The sequence below is a fragment of the Panthera pardus genome, unplaced genomic scaffold (assembly GCF_024362965.1).
Source record: "Panthera pardus isolate Hobbes unplaced genomic scaffold, ASM2436296v1 HiC_scaffold_17, whole genome shotgun sequence".
Lineage (NCBI taxonomy): Eukaryota > Metazoa > Chordata > Mammalia > Carnivora > Felidae > Panthera > Panthera pardus.
In genome coordinates this window covers 58,311,280-58,337,537 of record NW_026526732.1, presented here as the reverse complement: position 1 = coordinate 58,337,537, position 26,258 = coordinate 58,311,280, and the positions used below count along the sequence as shown (strand labels likewise).

Here is a 26,258-nt window from a genome sequence, read left to right as displayed (position 1 = left end):
CTTTAAAGCTAATTCTTATGATAAATTTATAATATAGCTCCATCTTGTTTTGATCTACACTCACTTTACATATTTTGAAATATTTTATTAAATATGAAAACCTTAAAATTCATAAATATAATTGTTGTATACTATTTCAAAATGAAATATATGGATAGAAAATTAATTCAGATTTTTTTCAAGTTGTTTAGGAGTTATCTAAAATTCCAGATGGACTCCGTTGAAACCCCAAAGCAGATATTAATAATTTCATCATTCTTGTTTGAATTATCAGATAATTAATACAAAGGTCTTTTTTCCCCTCCTACATAACAAGAATAAGCTAACCAATACTTACGGATAAGGATGTTAACACTCATCTAATTGAAAATCAAGTAATCATTTCCCCAGGGTAACTTAGCCAACAGACCTTAAGAATCAAGGTCTTAAGAAAGGAAAGAAAGTTAAGAAACTAAAACTAATTACATTCAAATTTAAAACTAAGTGACAATATTTAAAATTATAGCAAATCTTCCAGTTTTCTAAGTGTGAGTATATTCTTTCAACCGAAAATGTGACACATGCAATCTAGCGTCCAGGAAGCCTAGAAGTAAACAAAATAATGATTTTTTAGAAAAAATAAATAAATTTAGTGTTCCAAAAGTGACACAGCACGTTTTCAGAACTCTTAAACTCATGTTCTTTTTTTTTTTTTTTTAATTTTTTTTTTAACGTTTATTTTTGAGACAGAGAGAGACAGAGCATGAACGGGGGAGGGGCAGAGAGAGAGGGAGACACAGAATCGGAAGCAGGCTCCAGGCTCTGAGCCATCAGCCCAGAGCCCGACGCAGGGCTCGAACTCCGGGATCGTGAGATCGTGACCTGAGCCGAAGTTGGATGCTCAACCGACTGAGCCACCCAGGCGCCCCTAAACTCATATTCTTAAAGTAAGTAAGTAAACCTAAATCCATAAATGTACACGTGATCTCTGCATTCAAGGATATCATTAATTCTAATTCTGCCAGCTCAATCAACTTTGCTGATGTGCAAGTAGAGTTTTAATTAGCCTCTCATCACTATCAGCAATAAAGATATTGAGTCCTGACTCATAGAATTCTTTTTTCTTTCCTTTTCTTCCAGCTTAAATGAGATATAACTGACATATATCATTGTATAAGTTTAAAGTATACAGCCTGTTTATTTGTTACACTTATATATTGCAAAATGATTTTCACCACAGCTTTTTTTTTTTTTTTTTTTAGAAGGAACACGAGGGAGAGAAGGAGAGAGAGAGAGAGAGAGAGAAAATCTTAAGCAGGCTCCACACTCAGCACAGAGCCCAACATGAGGCTGGATCCCACGACCCTGGGATCATGACCTGAGCCAAATTCAAGAGATGGATGCTCAACGGACTAAGCCACCCAGGCGCCCCAATCACCACAGCTTTAACCAATACCTCCATCACCTTACATATTTACCATTACTCTTTTGTGTTGAGAACATTTAAGCCCTTTTTCTTCCTCTGACTTGGTGATCCTGTCTATAGAAATGTCCCTTGGTAACAGTTTTTTTTATCCCATACAATAATACAGGAAAGCCACCTGATTCTTATAGGTATGGCTATTCCCAACTGTCTATATGTCATGTTAAATCCTGTCTAATTTAAGTCATGAGACCCAAGTGTAATATATGCTGCAATAAGGTATGCTGACATATATTATTATTCTAGTAACAAAAGAAATAATCTGGATTTTTAAAATATTTTGTTTAAACTTTATTGAAGAGGTATCCTTGAAGTAAACATTTTAATTGAACTGATAGAAATGAGTAATATGAAATAATATGAATAATATGAAAATGAAAATAGTATGTGGCTAATATTCAGTTTATGAAAATATCTCATATAGAATAACCTTGTTTTTTGTACATGTTTATTATATATTAATGTGAAGCATAGCTGTATATCAGAAACTTTAATTAAATAAAATTAAATAGGTATCTTTTCAGATTATACTTATATTTTAATGAAAATTGAGGATATTTTGTTCTGAGTATGGCTTAAGATAATTCTTTATACACAGAAGTACATACTCTGCCAAAATGAGAAAGGTACTGTACTTTTAGATAACATAGGTAAATTGATGCATTATAGAAATTCTGCACATCATTTATACATGTCCAAATGTAATAGCATAAAATGCATCATCATAAATCATTTCCCTTTCATTATTTAAAGTATAGGAAGGGCACTTCCAAAGTTAAGACAGTATTAGCCATTTTATTCATTATGGCATGGAAAATAAAATAAGTAATCTCTTTTAGCACTGCAAGTATATTTTCTTTTTGAATTTTGTTTCTTCTCCCTCTTTTTTATGATATTTGAGGTTGGTTTTACCAGAGAAACAAAGCCCATGATAATGTGAAACATAAATTTCCTGAGCTAAATGGAGTCCATTAAGTGAAACATTGAATGCAAAGCTGTTAGATAAGGAATGGCAGGTTACCATAAATTAAGCAATAGCTGTTCAGGAGAGTATGACAGTAGAATTTTAAAAATCTCAGTAACTCATTTATCAACAACTAAGAATATAACCTGTTTACAAAGATAAAATGTTAAATAAAGAATGTTCAACAAAATGCCTTCATAAAATCCTTCTTTCCATTGTTGACAATACTGTAATCAGATAGCTGTTGAGTCCATACTGCCTGCTCACAGTATGATTGTATAAGGGCCAGGAAATATACATTTTTTTAAAAAATTGTTTTACATGAATTGAATCTATTTAGAAATCATTTTGAAGGGCTTGGACAATTGTGAGAAGTCAAGGAGAAAGTTTTTGTGTGCTAATATTGAAATGAGAGTCAAATTCTCACATATTGATGATTAAAAAGGGATATATAGAGATGATAAATAGGCAGAGAGTTGGTAACCAGTTCACACTCTTTTATACCAAATATGGCATCAGTATCCTAAAATGTATGTGCATTGAGAATATGAAGGGAGTAACAACATAGATTTAAAGATATTCATGAGTTACAGTGGAAGGGAAATTCATACACCGTTAATGTTGATGTTAATGTTGGTGATGAACTTCCCCACAAGATTTGTTTGCTTCTCCAAACAAAAATAACCCCTGAAAAGGAAAAAAATATAGGATTGGAAAAGGGGCTGAATAAAGACTATATGATAATTCTCTTTTCAAAATTCCTATTAACTCAGCATTAGCACCCCTTCCTATTTGAAGGATTGTAAATTCCTCTCGAAAGCACTTCACCAGTACCCTAATCCTATATTGCTCAATGGTTTAGGCACTTGACATCTATTTAATGAGCATAAGCAGATAGGTGAAACACATATTTTAGGTAACTTTTAAAGAGAGAGTTACCACAATTTTTATACCACAAAAATAGAACATGAAATAACTAAAAATTAATAGCTATAATTGTTTCATATAATTGGCAGGATAATACTGACTATATACTCACCAATGGATCTCTGGTTAGGTAACAAATAGCTTGAACTATACTTCAATTTCATCTGCATCAGAATCTTTTACTGTGTACTTCCACCAAATTAGAAAGTATCAACAGCTGTAAATCACTAGGACTTAATTTTTCACAATTTTGTCAGGGAATTTCAGGTATTTCAGAAAGAATGAACTCAGTAAGTTAAAGAGAATTCTTCCTGAAATATCCATGGCTTGGAAAACTGATGTGCATATCACACCAAAATCTTGAATGTCAAATGTTTTAACTTAGGAGAAAATGCCATGGGACTGTGTCATAGATTGTAAAGTAATTATTAATGCTATGTATTATCTTAATTGAGTCCCCCAAATAGCAGACCCTGAGAGAGGATTGAGCCCCTGTCATCACAATGGGATGTGGGCAAACAATGGAAGGACAGAGGGGAAGTGATAAAGAAAGCGCAGTCCTATAAAGGGAACATTACACCAGCTATTGTGGGTGACTGAAGCTTAAACTCTTAGAGAAAATCTTAGAAATGGTATAAAATGCATGCTTCAAAATTATATGCGGCAAGGGAGCTGGAATAAGTAACAGTTTTAGATCCATCAGCTATTGATTGATTAAGGGTGGCATCCAAAGGAACATTAAATTCTAGCCAATTCCAAACAGGTGTGCTCATAGGCAAAGCATATTCTGGCAACCCAGGGTGACATTCTGACCCTGATGTAGTTGTTAACCACCAGAAGCCAAGCTGATGGACACTGAAATGTAAGCAGATCTCACAGTACATTGGAGGAACACTGAGAGTGTTTGCTGCATTTCTCTTTACCGGAAGAATTCACATTCCATATCAACATGACAGTACGTTTATTACAAGCATTTAAAAAGTTCTTTTTACCCACAGATTTTTGTTCCTTTTTATTAATTTTTATCTTTCAATTATTCACTTTGAAGATACTGATCAACTTCTGTGATTTAGGGATACATTTTGCAAAGTAATGTTACACACAAGCAAAGTCCAAGGAAATGACATGAAAATACATTATCAACACATATTTCATTGTATTAACTTATTTTTATTTTACATTTTAGTATGTTTACAGAGCATCTAATTTCTTGTGCTACTGGTGAAAGGTATATGAGACATATATTAATTTTGCAACTTCTTTGGAAATTTAAATTTAAATAGTTATTTTTTTAATGTTGAAGAAGACCATGTTTTGACAAGTGGGATAATAAAAGTAATAAATATGTGATGTTAATACTACATAATTAATTATCATAATCATATTTAATATATGTCACATAGATATATCATTGTTTAACTCCATTTTAATCTCATAAGTGACACTTGAAAGACTTTCAGGAAAGGTTCAATGTGAAAAACATTACCCTAAAAATATAATACACAAGAAAGGCTGTGATGCATCTTTTAGGTGAAATTGTAGCAGAAGAAATGAGACACTCTGTATTTGCTACTTTCCAGAACTTAAAACAAAAAAATCCTGATGAACCAAAGATCAGATATAGACTGTTTATATAGGAGCTGTAATTAATTACGTTTTTCCCTAATGACTGAAAAAGAAGATTTGATAATTAAATAACAGAAAAGTCATAATTCATGCAGAAGGAATAATATCCTCATAGAACTACTTGTTAGCAAATGAAAATGAATCTATTGTTCAGAGGACCCTACAAAATCTTATTTATATAGACCTGTTAGCCCAGAAGAACCTCCTTTGGCTGGAGTTAGTGCACTGTTGTCCCTAAATCTGATTCTCTGTTGATTACAGGATCCCATGGCCCAACTTCTCCTTCACCATCTGACTCCCATGGGGTATCCAAGGGAATGGATTGAAATATTCTGAGTTCTTAACAAATACAAGGCCTATAAGTGTTGCAACTAAAAATCTCTTTCTTCTTGTGCATCCATGTATATATAAAAATGACCAAAGCTGTTAATAATGAAATATCAAAAAAAAGAAAGAAAATGAACTAAAACAACACTGCTTATTTTCTCTTGTGAATCACCATAGAAAGAAGAGATATCATACAGAAATGCATGAGAATGAAATCTTATGGTAGGTGACCTGTAATTTACATATTGATTGAAAACTTACAGACATATATGATTAAATCTACTTATATAATTTACAATATAATAAATAAAAAGAAATTCCCTAACATTTCCTTATTTAATATAGACATGTCACTGTGTTTATATGTTCAATTATATGATCAAGCTCTTGCACGCTATAAATCATTGACTAGTGCTCTTATTTTTACTCTGTCACAATACATTTTCTAAATAAGGCATTATGTTTATAGTAGTTGAATATATGAGTCAATAAATAGCTCTTGAAGAAGATGGAATGCCAGAATAAAGCAGATATGTTTGATAACCACCAAACCATCTGTTTGTAGTACATATGAATATGACAGACATCATTACCACAAGTCTAAATTTTCACATAACAAAGGATCAACAATTCAATGTAGTTTCTGCCAAAGTTCTACTCTTTTCAATCAGTCTGATATTTTGTCAATGAATAAAATAAGTAAAGCATATTACAGCAAAGCTCAATATAAAACTATTCTCTATCACAAATCTAGATTAGGGAATCAATTCTTTATGTAATACTTAACATGAAAATTTTTTCCTTATTTCAAGAAGTGTACCTGTTACATTATTTGCTACTATTTGAGGACACAGTCTTTCCCTTCGATTTTCTTTGTCGTGTTTCAAAATTTCATCTGTGAACATTTGAGTGACAATTCATGCCTTAAAAACAGGTTAGTATTTTTATTGTTGTAAAACACCAAATGCACAGAAACTACTATACAGTATAAACTGAAGCATTTATACAGACATTAAAGGGCAGCTTCATCTATTAGAATCTTAAACCCTTGCTGAAAATCAGTGTTCAATTTCAACTTTTTCTTTTAAAGAGCTAATTTGCCAGTTTAGAGAAAAAAATATTTTATATGTTTTCCTCTTCCTTTTATGGAACTGTTTTTAAACAAAATTTTGTTTAAAGCTAAAGGAAAATGAAAAAATATTGAGGAGATTTTCTCAGGTTAGTTCTACTAAGTGGTAGTAAAGAAGAATTTTTTAACTCTTTTATAATATTGATCTTCTTTGTTATGTGTGGAATATAAAATCTGTTTCTCATAAATAACTCTGATGTTATAGAGAAAATGAAAAAAATCAAGTAATTATGCCACTTACTAATCATGTTCAAGTAAGTCCTTTTAGTTATATGAATCTCTGTATGCTTATCTGAGAAACAGATATGTTTGTATCTATTCTGTCTCCATTTCAGGAGTATTTTAAACTCCAAATAAAAATATGACTATTGAAAAACTTTGTAAAATTTAAACCAGCTTATATGTGTAAGAAATATATTTAACATAATTAAAATTTTACTATGTAACAGAAATTTTATAAGACCCTTCTTATTACTTACGACTGGCTTGGCACTCACTGGGTCATGTAAAGTACCAAGTACCACATCTTGTTTCAGAGTATGTATGGACTTTGGAATCAGATCAATATGGGTCAGTCTACCATCACCAGCCTAGTCATCTTCCCCTTTATGTAGCATCTTAAAGCCATGGTTTCTGTATTTATAGAATGAAGATAAAGTTATCTACCTCATGAGTTTATAAGTAAAAGCAATAATTGCTGTTGTTTATATTTAGTAGATCTATGTCTTACAACCTTGAAATTTGAAATCATAAGCCCTTGCTTATGGATAGGAAATAGGTCAAAAAATAATTTGGCTGAGATTGCACAGCTGGAAAGTGGGAGATATAAAACTAAAACAGGTGTGTCTGACATCAAAATCTCTGTGAAATTCATTAGATTTGGCTGTGGAAACTTTCTATGAACAAAAATTACAGAGAAGCTAAATGTATCTGGAATATATTTTATATTTTATGATGGAACAGTTCTGGTTGAAGGTGGTGCTTCTGGGGTGTATAGAAAAGATGCTCACATTGCCTTACTCTATGTATGGCCTTTCCTTGCCACAGTGGAAGGTAACAGGGCTCTGTATAACCTCATGAGCCCAGGGGAACAGCCTAAGAGCCACCATATTTTTTTCTTTTTTTTTTTTTCTTTTTATTTTGAGAGAGAGAGAGAGCAAACCAGCAAGTGTGAGTCGGGGAGAGAGGCAAGGGAGAGGGGGGGAGAAAATCTCCATACTGAGCATGGACTCTGGCACAGGACTTGATCCCATGACACTGGGATAATGACCTGAGCCGAAATCAAGAGTTGGATGCTCAAATGACTGAGCCACACAGGCACTCCTGACAGTCACTATATTTTATTACAATGTTCTATAATGGAATTCAATGAAATGCCAAAGGGAACACACTACAGAAAATTCCTCTAATGTATACAATTTTGAAAATTCTTCCAATAATATGAAAAAAATTACCAGTTTACTAAAGCAGCACCAGAAATCCCATGAGCCATATTTGACTGGGCAAGAACATTATACAATTTGTGGGTATCCCTGAGCTTCTATGTAGTGAAAGGAGAGGCTGGAGAATATAGCACCCTGTTCTATAGCCTCCTTTTTTTTATCTCCTAAAAGGAATTCAAATACTTCTGGAGAGACTGATAGATGTAGATATTATAGATACAGACATATAGATTCCATGATGCTTATCGCAAGTTAGTCATCATTATAAATGTTGCTTCAATAAGCTTATTTACCAAAATAGATTTAGTGAATAGACAAGATGAAGCCAAAGTGATAAGAAATGAAATGCAGATAAATCCTTTGAAAATTGAGACAATGAACACAGGTTTTAATTGCTGAGTCTGGTTATAACAGGAAAGAGCAAGAACTTGAAGGAGAAATAGTTTGGCGTTTTTTTGTCTCTCTCTCTTTTTTTAATTTATTTATTCAGAGAGAGAGAGAGAGCACTTGTGAGCACAAGCAGGGAAGGGGCAGAGAAAGGGAGAGGGAGAAAGCAGAACTGCACTGGCAATGGAGAGTCTGATGTGGGGCTCAAACTCATGAACTGTGAGATCATGACCTGAGTTAAAACTGAGTTGGATGCTTAACCTTAACCGACAAGGCTGAAAAACCCAGTTGCTCCTCTTTTTGTCTTAATGTAACACATTGTAGTCTGTTTATTTTGAGACAAAGAAGCAAATATGAGTGATGAGGTAGCTCCCCAGAAGGCACAGGAAAGGCCAGCATAAAACAGGGTGGATGGCTTAGATTTCAATAGCGGAGGTACAAATATCCCTCAATCTCAGGGAAAACAGGAAATACCCATGAGATGAAGTGTAGATGAATTTATAATGGCAGAACGTTAGGAAATTCAGGAAGTTGACATCTAATTGTTTTTATATTATATTTTTAAGTAAGAAACAAGATAATATCTGGAAAATGGGGGAGAAAATGTGGTAAAGCAGACTTCAGGAACAGAGTGAAGATTTTTAATAGCCACCAAAGGTAATAATGAAGGTGCTGGCTAGTGGCCTATAAAAGAATTGCCAAAAAGTATTGAACTGGCAGCTGATATTGGGAATCATGAATTTCTACTGACCCTAGCAATTTTCGTTTGTGATGTTTCTTCTGCAGCACTCAAGAGTGTGGGTACAGAAACAGAGAATGTCAGATAGTAACTAGACTTATTGTGGTGATTATTTCACAATATATACAAACAGTGAATTGATATGTTGTTTACCTGAAACCAATATAATGTTATATGTTAATTGAACCTCAAAAAATAAAATAAATTCAGAGAAATTGTACAAACTTATTCTTCCAGTGATTTTTTAAAATGGCAAAAAAACGGAACAAGATGTTTTTTAAAGATTTGTAATATACAAATGTTTCTAACAAGCTTCTTGCACTCTGGGTTCAGCACAGTGTCTTTTCAGTAAATAGAAGGAAGGCCCATTTCATAGTGCATGTAGTAAGGTGTTTAAATTACTTGCAATAGAAATGTTTGAAGGGCACCTGGGTGGCTCAGTCAGTTAAGCATCTGACTCTTGATTTCAACTCAGGTCATGGTCTCATGGTCATGAGATTGAGCCCCATATCAGGCTCTGCACTGGGTATGGAGCCTCTCAAGATTTGCTCTCTTTCCCTCTTCCCCTCTCCTGCTTGTGCTCTCTCTTTCTCTTTCTCTCTCTTTCAAAAAAATAAAAATAAAAAAATAAAGATGTTTGTAACAAGCTCCTTGCAAACTGCATTCAAAACAGTTTTCTTTCAGTGAATGGAAGTGATATACATTCTATAATGCACGTAGTAAAGCATTTAACAATACTTGTAATAAAGATTTTTTTTACAGGCTAGAAAAAAGAAATAGAGAATGTGAATTTGGGATTAATTTATTATTGGCATTTTGCTGCATGGCTCCAGGAAAAGGTAAAGTGAACACAGCAGTTGAACATACAAGGAAGGATATAAACACTGAGGCATCTTAGTTAATGAAGGAAGGAGAAGAAATGAGGAAATGACTAATTTAGAGAATAGATAAAATAATAATAGAACAATAATGATGATATGAATAGTATAATTAATGTGAATAGCTAAGAACTACTTTGTAATCATTGCGTGCCAGAAACTGTTCTATTGTTCTTATTTAATCATAAAGTTGATGCCATTATGAACTCATTTTACAGATGAAATAACTCAAGCACAAAGGATCAAGCAAGCAGTTTAAACACACTCAAATTAGCAAGTGGTTAAAACAACCTAACGAGACTGAATGTCAAAATTTCTTTGAAAATATGGTGAATTAGGAATCCATGAGTAAGAGGATGAAAACATATGATGCCGGTTGTCAGGTATCATATTAGAGTCTTAAGATCTCAAAAGTAGAGCATTTCAATGAACAAGACACACATATAACCAAGTTACTGGGTTGGTAAAATGGAAAGTGTTAATTTATTAGAGGAAAAAATTACTATTTTGAATCCTAAAATTACAAAACACTTCGCAGTATCTGCTAGGAAAAAAATTGTTTTTTAAAAATCTATTTCTTTTCCCTTATCTCTCAGTTCAAACCAGATAGTTGAGAGTTTTTTTCCTCCACTTGTTTGGCTTTATAATGGAACTCTTTATAAAAAATGTTATGAGGAGAACATTGCCTGTATTTATCCTACTGTAAGGAATGTGTGCAGAGCACTCTTATTTAGGTCTAATACAATCATGAAGTTAACACTGTGAATGTCAAGAAATTGTGAGTGACAGGTGGAAGAAGGTATGTTTGTTCATATGAGCTAAAGCTCTTTGGAATTTATGTGTCAAAAGAAGATAAGCCACATATTAAAGTCTTCAAATGCAGCTTAATGATCAGGGGGTGGATGTCAGTAATCAAGTAGTTCAATGAACAACAAATAAGATAAAGGGATGGAAGCAGCAGTGAGGTAGTTTGAGAATACTATCTGCATCCAAGAATTTACTACACGCTTCAGCACACCGAGCAGCCCCAGGGAAGCACGGCCCACACAGAAGAACCAGAATTCAGTCAAGGCAAAGAGTAGTACAAATATTCTTCCAAAACGTGAGGATGAGATACTATTGTTTAATGACTGGATACAGTGTCTTCACAGTACCCAGTGAAAATGAAGATGGCATTGATAAATATCAAATAGAACGGACTAAAAACACATAATTGGAGGATCTCAACCAATATAAAAATAATGACCTGTGTATTTATATGATTGTGTTCCAAGAATGTTTCTTGTCCAGTGGGAGTGAGAAAGAAGGCAGATAAGAAAAAAGATTTCACTTTTTGGAGCTAAGCATGACAAGAATGAAATATATAAAATTAACCATTCCAATGCTTATATTTTAAGGATAAAATGTTCTTTTGTTTGGAATCACTGAAGCCTCTGAGTATTGACTGGATCACATCTGATTGTTGCAAACACCCTCATGCTGTAGGAATGCTGGAAATGGAGTCAGGACATCAGTTCTTAGGAGCTACTAACTACTGTCCTAGTGCAGTAACTAGAGATTTGAAAGATATCAAACTCTGGTACAAAGGGGACTAATCTGTGCACTAGAGCATTTTACATGTATTTTTAAAAATGCCATGTATACTGTGATTAATCATGACAGTAATGATCAAATCTGTACTACACAATTGTTAGGATGGATTTAGTGAATTAGCCAGACTCAATGAATGATGGAAAATTTTAGCCTGTCTTATGTATAAATGACAAAGTACAAATCATTTTGCTAAACATAAATCAACAACAGTGTCATTACTATTATGTGCTTAACACCTGAGTTGCCAAGACACAAGTTTCTTTTCATTAAATGTTTCCTTTCATTAAACAAGATTTGTCATGTCATTGATATTTTCTAGGGTCACAATTAAGAATCAGATTTGCTTATACAATAAACGAACCTTTGGACACCTAGATTTCATCCTGGCTGTAAATGATGGGCATAGTTAGAGAGCACAGAGCCACTCCTGATTTTTAATGATATTTCTATTACTTGTTAGCTATTTGATCATAGGCTCCTAAACTTCCCTAAGTTATACAGATAATATTAATATCTATATCATAAGTGTGAAATGTCTAACACAGCCTCTGGTACATTGTAAGCTCACAAAAATGTTATTTGATACCATCATTAATGCTATTATTCTAATTTATTACAGGTACGGCTGCCAAAGCACCAGAAGAACAATGCAAGCCATGTGACAAGACACTTTGTGAACTCCATTTGATTTTAGATATTGTTAGATGGACATGAATGCCCTAGTTGTAAAACTGATTGAAAAAATTCACCAACGCCAGAAAAAAGTAACAAGGCCAGTATTTAAGAATACATTGAAAGAAAATTCCAGGAGCTATTTGAGTATGACATCATATTCTATCACATATTTTTTTCTCTGTTAAAAAGAGCTGTGTATGACTCTGATTATGTAGTTTGTAAAAGTGGAAAGGCTTTATCATTGTTACTAAAAATATAACGAATATTGATCTTCTATTTCTTCTTACATACAATACAATAAGGAAAGGTTAGAGTAAATTTCAATGAAGGCAAAATTAGGCCTAGAGAAAAGATTTTTCATGGTTGGTAACAGAATCCTCATTATTAGAGGTTATGAAATCAAATAATATGATACAGATTCAAAAGCAGCTGCTTAATTAATTACTCTACATAAGCCATGTAATTACGACCTGAGGCAATTTCATAAAGGGTATAATTGTTAAAAGTGAATATTAATTGTACTAAAATATTAGTATATAAGAAATTCTAGATAAATTGCAGAAGTTGAATAATAATGAGAGATATGTGGAAATATTTATGTAAAGTATTATATCTATTTATTCTTGTTTGATGCTTAAAGGATAAGAGTAATACTCCCTCTGGAGAAAAAGCTATTCACTGTTTCTTTTATTATTGTCTCCTAGAGTTTCCATCCTTACTACTATATTACACAGAACAGAATGACTCTTGAAGCTATTACCAAATAAGTGTGTAAAAAAAGAGCAATAGAGATTTGAAGGAGAGCTTGACAGAGAAAGTAAAGTGGGAGAATTCAGACTTTCTAGATCCAGAACATCAGTTTTAGGTGATTGTTTTTTCACAGAGTCCTTCAAAAATACATATATTTAAATTTTTATTCCTTTGCACCAATATTTTTCTAGTTATAGGTGATAGGGTAATAGATAAGACAGAGCTCTTGCTCTCATGAAACTTTCTTTCTAGTGTGTGAAACCAAAAACAAAACAATGGTTAAACATATATCAAAAGATGATTTTAGTATCTGATAATTCCCAGTCTTACCTAGAGAGTCAGAGATAGAGCTACATAGACATGTAAATATAACTTTCATTTGAGGATAGAATGTTCCTCAAACATCGCACTTATGGTTTGGAAACTCATATAACACATATCGGATGATAAGCACTTTAGATTCATGTCAGTTGCTATTCTATGATCAGGCATTCAATTTGTATGAGAACCTACCACAAATTAAGAGTAGTTTCTCAAAGGAAAAAAAAGTTACCTACTAATATATAAATGTGTGTCTTAAAACATGCATGTTCCTCCTGTGTTTGTTCTATAAAAATATGCTATGAGATCTATATAGCTTCCCAACTTGATTGGATATTCTTGGTTAAAAGAGTCAAAGACAGGAATTACAGTGCAGTCTGAACACCATGTAAAGCCTTCTTTAACAAGGGCCTAACTGGAAACAGGCAGACTTTGAGGTCAGTTAGTTAAATGGTCCCAGAAATACACCAAAACATGTTATATTTTGCATTCAAAATCCATAGGAAATTTACCAAAATCCACCAAAAGGCATGCATCTCTCTCTGAATGCTAGTAGATTCGGGGAATATTGACTTGTTTTTCACATGATTTTAATCACAGCATTTAAGGATCCTGCGATTTGCTCTTCAGAGCCTGACAACATATCTCTAAAGTCTCCCAGATTTTAATCTCATGTCATATCTATCAATGTATCTGATGGGCATTATACTTTCAGTAGAACAAAATCATCTTACCATCTGCAGACTAAATGGAAGCATGAAATCAGAGAATTTGGTAAACCTCTAAAATGAGAGAAAGTATATTTCTATCCTGGCCAGGGCAGGAAAATATCTGATTTTGATATTCTGTGTCTTTTTAAATAAAGAAACAAATATCCTCCTGATAAATCTTCCCCCCTTTCCCCTTTGTCTGGAAAGGAAAACTCATTTCTGCTCTTCTGGAAAACTCTTGATCTCTCCTTCAATTCTGAATGATAATGTTGTTGAGTACAATATTCTTGCCTAGATCTAGGTTTTTGCTTGTTTTTTATTTGTTTGTTTTTCTTTCAGCATTTTGAAGGTATTATGCTACTGTCTTTTGGAGTACAAAGTTCCTGCTAAAAAATCTGCTCATAGTCTTCTGAGAGGTTTCTTTTACATAACAAACAAGTTGTTTTCTCTTGCTGCTTTGCAGGTTCTCTCCTTGTCTTTAAATTTTGGTATTTTAATTATAAAGTGTCTTGGTGTGAAGTTCTTTAGGCGCATCATATTTGGAACTCTCTGGGCTTCCTGGATCTGGATAACTGTTTCCTTCCCTAGGTTAGGGGGTTTTCAGCCATTGTTTCTTCAAATAAGATTTTCCCCCCTTTCTCTCTTCTCTGGGAGCCCTATAATATGAATGTTAGTCTATCTGATGCTGTTACTGAAGTCCCTTAAGCTATCTTCACTTTTTTTTTTTTTCATTCTTTTTTTCTTTTTGCTGCTTTGATTGGGGGAGTTCCATTGCCTCATCATGGAGTTCACTGGTCCTTTCTTCTGTATCTAATCTGTTACTGAACAATTCAAATGCAATTTTTGTTTCAGGTATTGTACTCTTTACTCTGTACAGTTCAGTTATTATATTCTTTACTCTGATTTGTCTTGGGTACTTTCTTATATTTTCCATCTCTTCTTTGAAGTTCTCACTGTGTTCATCCATTCTTCTCCCCAGTTCAGGAAGCATATTTATGACCATTACTTTGAACTCTTTACCACATAAATTACTAATTTCTATTAACTAGGCTTTTTCTTTTCCCCTGAAATTTTATCTTGCTTTTATTTAGAACATATTCCTAAGTTTCTTTATTTTGTTCGACTCTGTCTTCTGGCTTCTTTACAGTAGATGAAAAAACCACCGCTCCCAGTCTTGAAGATGTTGCTCCTTTTAGGAGATAAACATTTTTTAACCCTACTCCAGCTCTTTGTTGTCTCTCAAAACTTTGCGCTTGTTCAAGCAGTCTATTATATTTTTTGATAGCTCCCAATAGTTGAGGATGTGCCAAGACCTGTTAGTGTCCCTAAGGAGAGGATCTCAACATTTAGGTTCAGGCAGATTGGAAGCCAGATCCTTAGGCAGGAACTTTCAAAAGTATGTCAAATATAGAATCCTGTGGGGACCTCAAGCATAAACCCTGCTGGCCACCAGAACCAGGAGATCTGGTGATGCCTCCTGTTGAAAGTTGCAAAAATTGGGGCTCTATACAAGTGTTTAAGCTCTTCACTGGGAGATACTGACAAGCTGGAGTCAAGCAAAGAGATCACTAAGATGTCATCTATAGCCTGTTTCTTGAGAGTAGCTCCACAGGCCACTGCATGTATGTCAAACCTCAAGACCAAAGCTCTAGGAAAAGCAAAGAGGCCTCCTTTACCCATGAGGGGGTGTCTCAGTCTGCTGTCTGTGTAGTGCCATGGGGGTGGTAGCCTGTCAATAACTGTCTCTCTGATTGCCACAGTCCTGGGGAACCCAGGAATTCAGGCCCCATATGCACCAGAGCCACAAGATCAAAGGGAGTCCCCTGGGAAGCAGCTGCAAAAATCAGAGCACCAGTCATAAAACCTAGAACACCTAGAACATGTAAAGTTCCCCTCTAGGAGACACTAGTGCTCTGGAGTGCAACAGAGGAGAGCATGAAGATAGCACCTGTGCTCTGAGGTCTCTGGAAAGGATTACAGTCAGCCTTTAAATGTGTGTTCAATTATTAGCAACTTGTACTTCAGTCTGCAGCAATGATGATTACCAGATAGGCTCCCTTCTTAGAAAGCTCTGGGTCAGCTGCCTCCTGTGGGGCCCTCAGGGTAGTATCTGTTTAAGGAATCTTTCTCTATTGGTTATAGTCCTGTGGGACACAAAAGCATAAGCCCCACTGGACACCAAAGCCAGGCAATATAGAGGTTTCCCTGGCAGCAGCTACAAAAATCAGGGTGCCAGACAGGGGTGTGAGCTCCTTTCTGAGTGATACCAATTATTGCAACCCCATAGAAACATGAACATAAGCTCCTACAGCCTCCACATCAAGCAGTCAAGAAGTGTCCCCTGGATGGCAGCTGCAAAATCTGGGGCACCAGGTTAAAAGCTCCCTTCCGTGAGATACTGAGCACAACAAAGGAAAGGCACAAAGATGTCAACCATCAGAAAGAGAATTTGAGAAAAAAAATCCCATTTATAATTGCATCAGATAGAATACAATGCTGGGGTGCCTGGGTGGCTCAGTTGGTTAAACATCCAACTCTTCGTTTTGGCTTAGGTTATGGTCTCACAGTTTGTGGGTTCAAGTTCAGCATCAGGCTCTGTGCTGTCAGCACAAAGTGTGCTTGGGATTCTCCCTCCCTCTCTGCTCTTCCCCCCTCTCAAAATCAATAATAAAATAAAACTTAAAAAAAAAAGAATAACATACTTAGGAATTAATTTAACCAAGGAGGTAAATGATTTGGACTCTGAAAGCTATAAGGTATGGATGAAAGAAATTGAAAATTACACAAATAAAGGGAAAGATATTCTGTGCTTGGAAGAATCGATATTATTAAAATATCATACCGCCCAAATCAATATACAGAATTATTGCAATTCCTACAAAAATACAACAGTATATTTCACAGAAATAAAACAAATAATCTACAATTTGTATAGAACCACACAAGACCCTGAATAGTCAAAGTGATCACAAGAAGAAGGAACAAAGCTGGAGGCATCATGCTCCCTGATTTCAAACAACACAACAAAGATATAGTAATTAAACCAATATGATATTGGCATGAAAAAAGACCTATAGATCAATAGAACGAAATAAACAGACCAGAAATAAACCCATATGCATATGGTCAATTAATTTATGACAATAGTCTCTTCAATAAATTGTGTTGGCAAAACTGGACCTCCACATGCAAAAGAATGAAACTCAATGACGAGTTTCATTCACTCACAATGATTAAACACAAAAATGCACTCAGAATGCATTAGAAACTTGAATGAGACCTGAAGCCATAAAACTCCTAGAAGAAAGCATAAGTGGTAAGCTCCATTATCAAATGTCTGTGAAGAGCCATAGAAGTCATCTGTGTACAATACCTTCAGCCTTGCCACCACAATCTGCCCTGAATCCACTGAGACCCATTTAAATAGACCCTTTAGGGGCGCCTGGGTGGCGCAGTCGGTTAAGCGTCCGACTTCAGCCAGGTCACGATCTCGCGGTCCGTGAGTTCGAGCCCCGCGTCAGGCTCTGGGCTGATGGCTCAGAGCCTGGAGCCTGTTTCCGATTCTGTGTCTCCCTCTCTCTCTGCCCCTCCCCCGTTCATGCTCTGTCTCTCTGTCCCAAAAAATAAATAAAAAACGTTGAAAAAAAAAATTAAAAAAATAAATAAATAAATAAATAAATAAATAGGCCCTTTAATCTGTTTATGTTAGTCTCAGAGGAAGGCCCAGATTTCTCATTTCTCATCTTCTGCTCACTAAGGTCCATCTGGCCCTTTACATTCCTACCGGGTCTCACATCTACAATTCCTGAAACCCTTCCATCCCTCTTCAATTTCTTAAACACTTCAAGTAGAAACCTATTAAGGCCCATTATTTCACACTTTTATAACTTTTAAAACACTAAAAATTAATGACACATCATCATCATCATCATCATCATCATCATCATCACTGAACTCTTTTCTAAATAGTCCCTATGCTTTCTTGCTTTAAAGGAAACCTAATTCTTCCCTGAGGAAGACTTTCTCTGTAGGAGCAACTGTATTTCTCTCTCTGCTCTCAGGCCTCCACACATCAGCAGGTATGGCAGGCAGGCATCCTCCTTAATTCTCATTGCTGCTTCCACACAATTCTCCCTCCTTCATCCCTAAATTCCCCAGTTTTAAATCTCATGTCTTCAAATTGGATCATCAACATACTGCTTCATAACTGCTCTCATATATACACCTCTAACATGTTGGTCCTTATTTCTCAATGATTTTACCTCCTGCTCACCAATACTATATTCCACATGATTCCTGTTTAGATTCTTTATTATTTCAAAACACATCTGCATGAACTTTCCAATGACCTTGGCCTTTCAGACCTTTGAACTTCTTCCCCGTGCTGATCTGGTGTTTCTATATATCTCAGCTGCTCGTTTCCATAGAAGTATCTTAGACTGTGGCATTGTCAAGAACTTGTAAACACTCCATAATCTTATTTCCAAGTATCCAAACTCTAAGCTTAACATTACAATGACCTCCAATTCATAGATCCTATTAACTTTTTACTGCCTCTCTTCCATTTGATGGCCTTTCTTCCCTTTTTACTAATCTTAAATTATATGGTGCTATGGGTTTAACTGTGTCCCCCTCAAAATCCATATGCTGAAGCCCAAACTCCCAGGGATCAGCCTTTAAAGAGATAATTAAGATTAAATGAGACTATATGTGTGGGTTCCAATCAAACTTGTCTGTTCTCCTTATAAGATGAAGAAATCTGGGGTACCTGGGTGGCTCAGTCAGTTGAGTGTCCGACTTCATCTCATGTCATGATCTCACAGTCTGTGAGTTCAAGCCCTGGGTCAGGCTCTGTGCTGACACCTCAGACCCTGGAGCCCGATTCAGATTCTGTGTTTCCCTCTCTCTCTGCCCCTCCCTCACTTGCACTCAGTCTCTCTCTCTCTCTCTCTCTCTCAAAATAAATAAACAAACAAGATGAGGAAATTTGGACACACATACAGATACCAGGGGCATATGTATAGAGAAATGACCATATGGGGACAGAGCAAAAATGTGGCCATCTATAAGCCAAGGAGAGAGGTCTCATGAGAAATGAAAGTTGTCAACATTTTGATCTCAGACTTCTAGTGCCCAGAACTATGAGAAAATAAATTTGAATTGTTAAACCACCTGGTCCGTGGTATTTTTATTATGGCATCCCTAGAAAACTCATACATATTTTGGCACATAGAAGTCAATTGCTGCTGTAATAGGTGCCTAAAAATATAGAAGTGGCTCTGGAATGGGTATGAGCTGGACAGATTTGAATTGCATGTCAGAAAAAGGCTAGATGGTCCTGAAGAGATTATTGGCAGATATATGGACATTAAAGGTAATTCTGGTGAACTCTGGGATGGAAATATGGAATATGTTACTGGAAAAAGGAGGAAAGGCAATCGTTGTTACAAAGTGGCAAAGAAGTTAAAGAAGTCCGTTGAATTGTGAAAGGGGCCTCAGGAGAACCCAAACCTGACAAACCCTTGGTCTTGGACTTCTGGACTCTAGAAGTTTGAAAAAATACATTTCCATTGTTTAAGCCGCCCAGTCTGTGGTATTTTGTTATGGCAGACCTATCAAACTAATACATATGGTAATTCATTAAAATTACTCTCTCTCATACATTACTTTCCCTATACCCCTCAAATTTTATCATATTTGCTTTGCAAAACCACAACTCTAGTTACATCCAATGTCTGTCTATTCTACACATGTAACATACATCTGAGTAAGTCTGGAGGAAAGAAAAAAACCTCATATTAAAACCACATTGATTGGTCTTGCTTTAAAATTAAAACCACATATGTCAACTGGGCCTTTAATTGCACTGAAATTATCCTATGCTTTCTTAATACATTGATTTTTCTACTCTCATAAGAGTTTATTTCACATATTCTCTTCTTATCTCAAAATTCTAATACTTAAATAACCTCACTCTGAGATTAGAACTTTTCTTCTTTTACTAAGATTTTGAAACAATTGAACATAATCTCTACCATCTCCCTCCCTTACATCTCCTCATCTACCAGCATCTACACCCGAATATCTAATTTCCCACCTGTTAACAAAGATCTCTGCTTTTATCAGAAGATAATCTCTCCATTTATTTTTGATAGTTTTATAATTCTGTTTATTTTTCATCCTGAACAGTAATTTTTGCAGGAGTTTTAGGTTTCCAGAAAAATATGCAGAGATTATAGGGAGTTTTTACATACACTCTCACTATCTCCCATTTTCTATTAATAACATCTTGCATTAGTGGGTACATTCGTTACAATTGATGAAGGACTATCCATACATAATTATTAACTAAAGTCCACAGTTGACAATAGCATTCACTCTTTGTATTGTATAGTTCTATGGGTTTTGTCAAATGTATAATGACCTGTATGCAGTAATATATAAAACATTTTGTTTGCTTCTAAGTTTTGGCAAATACGAATAAAAGTGCTGTAAACATTTTTTCTAGGTTTATGTGTGTATATGAATTTACACATCATTTGCATAAAAATCTAGGAGTAAGATTGCTGATCTTACGGAAAACTTATGCTTAGCTTTGTTGAAACTGCCAGCGTGTCTTCCAAAGTGGCTGTACCACTTGGTATTTCCACCAGCAAAGAGTGAGAAGTCTTATTGTTCAATATCCTCACAATCCTCACAATTTGGTTTGTTGGTGTTCTAAGCTTTTGCCATTCTAGTAGATGTGCAATAGTATCTCTTGCTGATTTAATTTTCAGTTCCCTATGATATATAATGTTGAACATCTTTTCACCTGCTTATTTATCAACTGTATATCTTCTTTGGTGAGATGTCTGTTCTAATTTAATCTTTCCCTTTTAAATTAGATCTTACTGGTTTTGCCAACTCTATGTGATCCCATTATCTTTTACAATTCCATTTTTTTCTCTCTACGTAATTACTTCCTCACCAAAAAAAAAAGCAATATTACATTTTCCATCTTAAAAAACAACTTATCTTGTTCTACATCTACCGTCATTTTGTCCAAACTTATAGCAATCAAGAATTTCTTCTATCATTTCATTAAAACTACTGTTTAGAACTCTGTGTACTATATCAAACCATTCATATCAAACTCTTGCCTTCTTCATCTATCAATATCATTTTACATAAATGTTTCTTCTCTGTTGATAAATTTTCTTTCCTTGCTCCCAACTTATGTGATAAATACAGATATACCTCATTAATTGCTCTGTTTCTCTCTCCTTTGCAATTTTTCCAATCTCCTGTGCTGGAATGCATTATGCTTCTGTTCTTGGCTGCAATTTTTTTCTCCATCTACATTATATTCTTTGGTGAATGCATTATTCTCATTATATTGGATACCATCCATTTGCTAGTTACTATCAAATTTACATATATGGTCATATTTCCTCTCTGAAATCTATACTCATAAATGTAACTGCCATTTTAATATCACTTCATGGATTTAATACATATTTCAAAACTAGCATGCCCATCACTGGTTACCTGATTTTTCATCTCAAACTGACCACCACAAAACAACAACAATAACAACAACAACAACAATACCTGCCCACCACAGTCTTTACTCCATTCATAGAAGACAAATTTAACTTCTCAGCTGTTCAAGGCAAAGACTTTGTGTTATCAGCCAAACAGAACCTTTGGGATTAAAAGTTGCACAAAAAATAATTAAATTGTATATTTAAAAATATTTCTGACCAAAATTATTTATATTGGTGAACCTATAGTAATAATTATATTACAAATATATTTTTAATAAAATGATATGGATCTAAAAACATGTAAGATATCATAATGGAAAAGTATAATATATATATATTATATAATATATAATATATATATATATATTATAATATATAATATATAAAGGACAGTATAATTACCCTTCTAGTTTGAATGTATAATGCTCTCCTAGTTTGAATCTGTACTACCATATCTTGATTCTGTACCACCATTGTGTGTGAGGAAGACAGCTTGTCTTTGCAATTGAGGCATTGCTAAATATGATAAGAAACACATGCATCTGATGTTTGTCTTCTCTATTAGTATCTTGTCTTCTCTATCAGAGAACCCCGACTTTCCCTGGACGCCAACTGACAGGATAGGACTTGACATTCTCTCCCATTATATGGAGATGAGTGTGTTTAAATGTGAGAGAAGAATACATTGTATATTTAGAAATCAAAAGAATGATTAATAATTAGCTCACCTGTGTTCCCCTCCTTCTCAGAATGCAGCTGAACTACAGTTTCCAATCTCTATGCACTTGGATATAACCACATGACTGAGTTCTGCTCGATGTAATGTATATGGAAATAATGTACAGCACTTGCAGACCTGGCTTATAAAAGTCCTCCAAGATATATTCTAGAGGACCATGGTGTCTTTGAGGCCATGTATGGAAAAATGTAGAGCTACAACTTAAAAAAAATCTTGGATCTCTCACAGATAGAAAGAGCCAACCACTAGCCATAAATGCACATTTGGGACTATAATTCAGTGTGAAATAAGCTTAAATTTATACAGAAAATACTAGCGTATAATGCTAAAAGTCAGCATTGTGCTTCTCTTTACAGGGAAGTTAGTGATTAAGAAAGATCCAAGTGGGGCTTCTGTGGTGCTGGCAGTGTTTTGCTTCTTGATATACATATATGCTAGTTATCTTCAATTGTTTAAATTTACTAAGCTATGGTCTTTTTGATTTCTGCATTTAAATGTGTATATATATATATATATATACGCACACACACACACACACACACACACACACACACATATATATATATTATATATATATATATATATATATATATATATATATTAAACAATATTTATTTTAAAATTTTAGGGTTATTAGTATGAATTCACAATGTATTTTATCTTTAAAAATCATGTCTACCTCTGTCCATGAAGAAGGTTTAAAAATATATATATATCAAAAAAGAAGCAATGGTAATATATGGATTCCACTAAATAGAATCAGAGTTCCTTGGAGAAATGGCTTATTTCAAATCTGGGCTATATGTATCAAATAAACTTTGGAAAATGTTTTCATATCAGATGGGAAGCAACACAAAAAATAAAAACAAAGACCGAAACAACTATAGTCACATCAAAAGACTAAAAAGTCAAATTGAAGAGGTTCCCACTGACCAAAGACAGAACTATTTGAGTATCAATAAGAATAATACTTAGTAGATTGAAACACATTAAGCAGATTTGACATTTTTAGCTCATCATAATTCCAAAAACAATAGCAACCAACTGAATACTGTTGGAGGATTCAGGGAAGATAGCTAATTGTTTTTAAAAGTAAGAAATAGGGGCGCCTGGGTGGCTCAGTCAGTTAAGCGGCCGACCTCGGCCCAGGTCATGATCTCACACTCCGTGAGTTCAGGCCCCGCGTCAGGCTCTGTGCTGATAACTCAGAGCCTGGAGCCTGTTTCAGATTCTGTGTCTCCCTCTCTCTGACCCTCCCCCGTTCATGCTCTGTCTCTCTCGGTCTCAAAAATAAATAAACATTAAAAAAAAAATAAAAAATAAAAAAAAAATAAAACTAAGAAATAAAATAATCAAGTTATCAATCTCTTATTTCAAAAACTGTATAAGTAGGTAGTCAAATTGGAGATAAGAAAAAATTATCATTATAGAAATACTTCACCTAATAAATAAAAAGAGTAATGATCAAATTAGAAGGATACAAATATTTAGTGCCTAATAAAATAATACATCCAGCCATTTAATATCAACAACTGCTAATAACACAAAACATCATGTGGCTCCTGACAAGAGAACACAAAACCTCCTATGTAGTCCTCTTGTCCCCCCAAATTGAATGAATCCATCAAATCTTTAAAATTGAATATTAATTTAGTGAAAATAGCAACGCAGAATAATATATTAAACTACATAATGCTGATTCAACAATAACAAAAAAAAAACCTGTGCAAGATTCTTATCTATTAAATATTACTACTTCTTACAAATTAATAATGGAGACCTGTTTTCTTTGATAAAGTACAAAAAATCAAAGCTACATGGGGGCCATTAGGTTTTTAAATGATTTAACAGACAATATCAACCAATTACTGCGTATTCACCCTATTTCAATTGAAGTTTTAAATTAATTACATAAAAAGTGATGACATTTGTGATACAATTGTCAATCTACATTTAATTTTTAAAATAACAGGAAATTACTGTTCATTTATTTCTAGACCCAGTAATGCTACTGGGTTTGTGTTTTTAAGCAAACAGAGAAAATCTTGTCTTTCAAACATACATGCAGAAATATTATAAATAAATAGTATAATGTCAGGCATACACTACAAAATTGTATGGGAAGAAGGGAGGTAAATGAATGGGTAACAATGAAATAATGTTAGGCTATGAGGCTTCTGATCTATTTTGCAGATGTTCAAAATTCTCTGAAATTAAGTGACGAGAAAAGTGTCATAATAGATATAATCTGATACCATCTATGTTTTAAAAAAATGTAAGCCATATATATCAGTCAGTTAAGCATCCAACTCTTGATTTCAACTCATGTCATGATCTCATGGTTTATGAGTTCAAGCCCTGCTTCGGGCTCTGTGCGAATATATATATGCCATACAGAATATGCCATACAGATATATGCTTGAATATGCACAGAAGAATTCTGAAAGGATATATAAGAAACTGATAACAATTGTCACTTCTGGAGAGGGGACTATTAGGGAAGTTAGAGGAGACTTTAATGAAATGTTTATTACATTTTGATAACATGTTTTGCTTTATAAGGAAAGAAATAGCCTATGGTAAAAAATTTTATTCGTAATGTTGAAAGTCCAATAAAATACATTTGCAGAGGGTTGGTAAAAAGTAAACTATGCACCATATCTTCTAATACAAAACAAACCAAAAAATCAGAGAAAAAAAAACCAGGAAGTTTATCTTTGGATATCTAAATATGTGGTGATTTTATTTTTATTTCTCCATTTTCTATGCATTCTAAATGTTCTAGGAGGATTTTATATCAATCTTTTATTACAAAAAATCTTTTAAATACCACTACATAATATATCCACTCTTTGAAAAAAATCACACACCAATCTTTCCTCAATTCCCCACAGTTGACTCTCCTAATTCTTATCTCACCTACGTCTCATTTTTCCATAGCACTTACTACCTTCTTCTTACATACAAATTCCTCATTTTTTTAATATGACTTCTTGTCTTTCTTTGCTGTTTTTCTTTATATATTCCAGAAAAGTATGATTTACACATATGTGCCTAATTTATGTTGTTGAATTACTAAAAATGTGTTGTCATTCTCCAGAAACTGTCTTCTGAATTAAAATAAATAAATAAATTTTTAAAAAAAGATAAACTAAGTGGGGACGTGATTGGGTCACCACTTCTGCATCCCTCAAGTCTTTGATGATTTGCATTATTGCTGATCTTTTCTCAGACACATATTATTACATTGGGTTTACCAAGTGGAAAGCCAAGGGAAGCCCCAAGGTTCTCAATCCGTGCTACCTTAATATCCCTTCTTAGAAAGGTAAGGGAGCCTGGAGACCTGAGAAATAGCTGACACTGTCTTGCTTTGTTTCTCTATTTTATTTTGTGTTTGATTACTGTTTCTGTTCCTCACTTTCATTGCTCTGCTCTGAATTCCTGTTACCTTCTTGGGTCCCTAATACCATGCTAACTTTTAAGAGGCACTTCCCCTAGCAGTCTCAACTACATTCCTTGAACTCCACAATTAGAACGAGTGGTTTTCCTAAAACCAGCCTACACACAATGCCTCGCTTTTTAAATGATGAGATAACTCATGAAACATTTAGGCCGTGCCAGAGCTCTTGTACCTCTCCTATATCAATGTCTGCAGATTATCCCTTTTGGGCTTTTTCACTAGCTGTTTCCCTCCAGCATAATCAGTATAGTCTAGTCAGCTTCCTCATACTCCATTCCAAACCAAACCTTCTCTCCCTTTCCTCCCTAAAAATCAATGTTTTTTGAGACTTGTTTCAAATTGAAACAAAACCTCTATTCTCTGTTTAAACCCACTGTAGCCAAAATAAAATAAAACACAAAAAAACGAAAACAAAACAAAAAATCCATTGTAACCAATTACAAACTATGTTTGTTCACACTTGGAAATAACCTTTTCAACTGGTGGGGGTTGGAGGTAGGGCATTGTTTCTCAGATAGCTGTAACTTTCTCTTCTCTGACTGTAACTATACAAAATTACTGTTATACTCTTTCTGACTCTTGAATGAGATATCTAGATGGTAA

At 34.3% G+C, this 26,258-nt stretch overlaps 1 long non-coding RNA gene across 1 annotated transcript in view; it reads right to left on the bottom strand.

Moving 5' to 3' along the window:
* Nucleotides 1-26,258, bottom strand: part of LOC109263467 (uncharacterized) — a 143,867-nt gene that overhangs the window by 90,558 nt on the left and 27,051 nt on the right. The gene's annotated exons all lie outside the window — the stretch shown is intronic.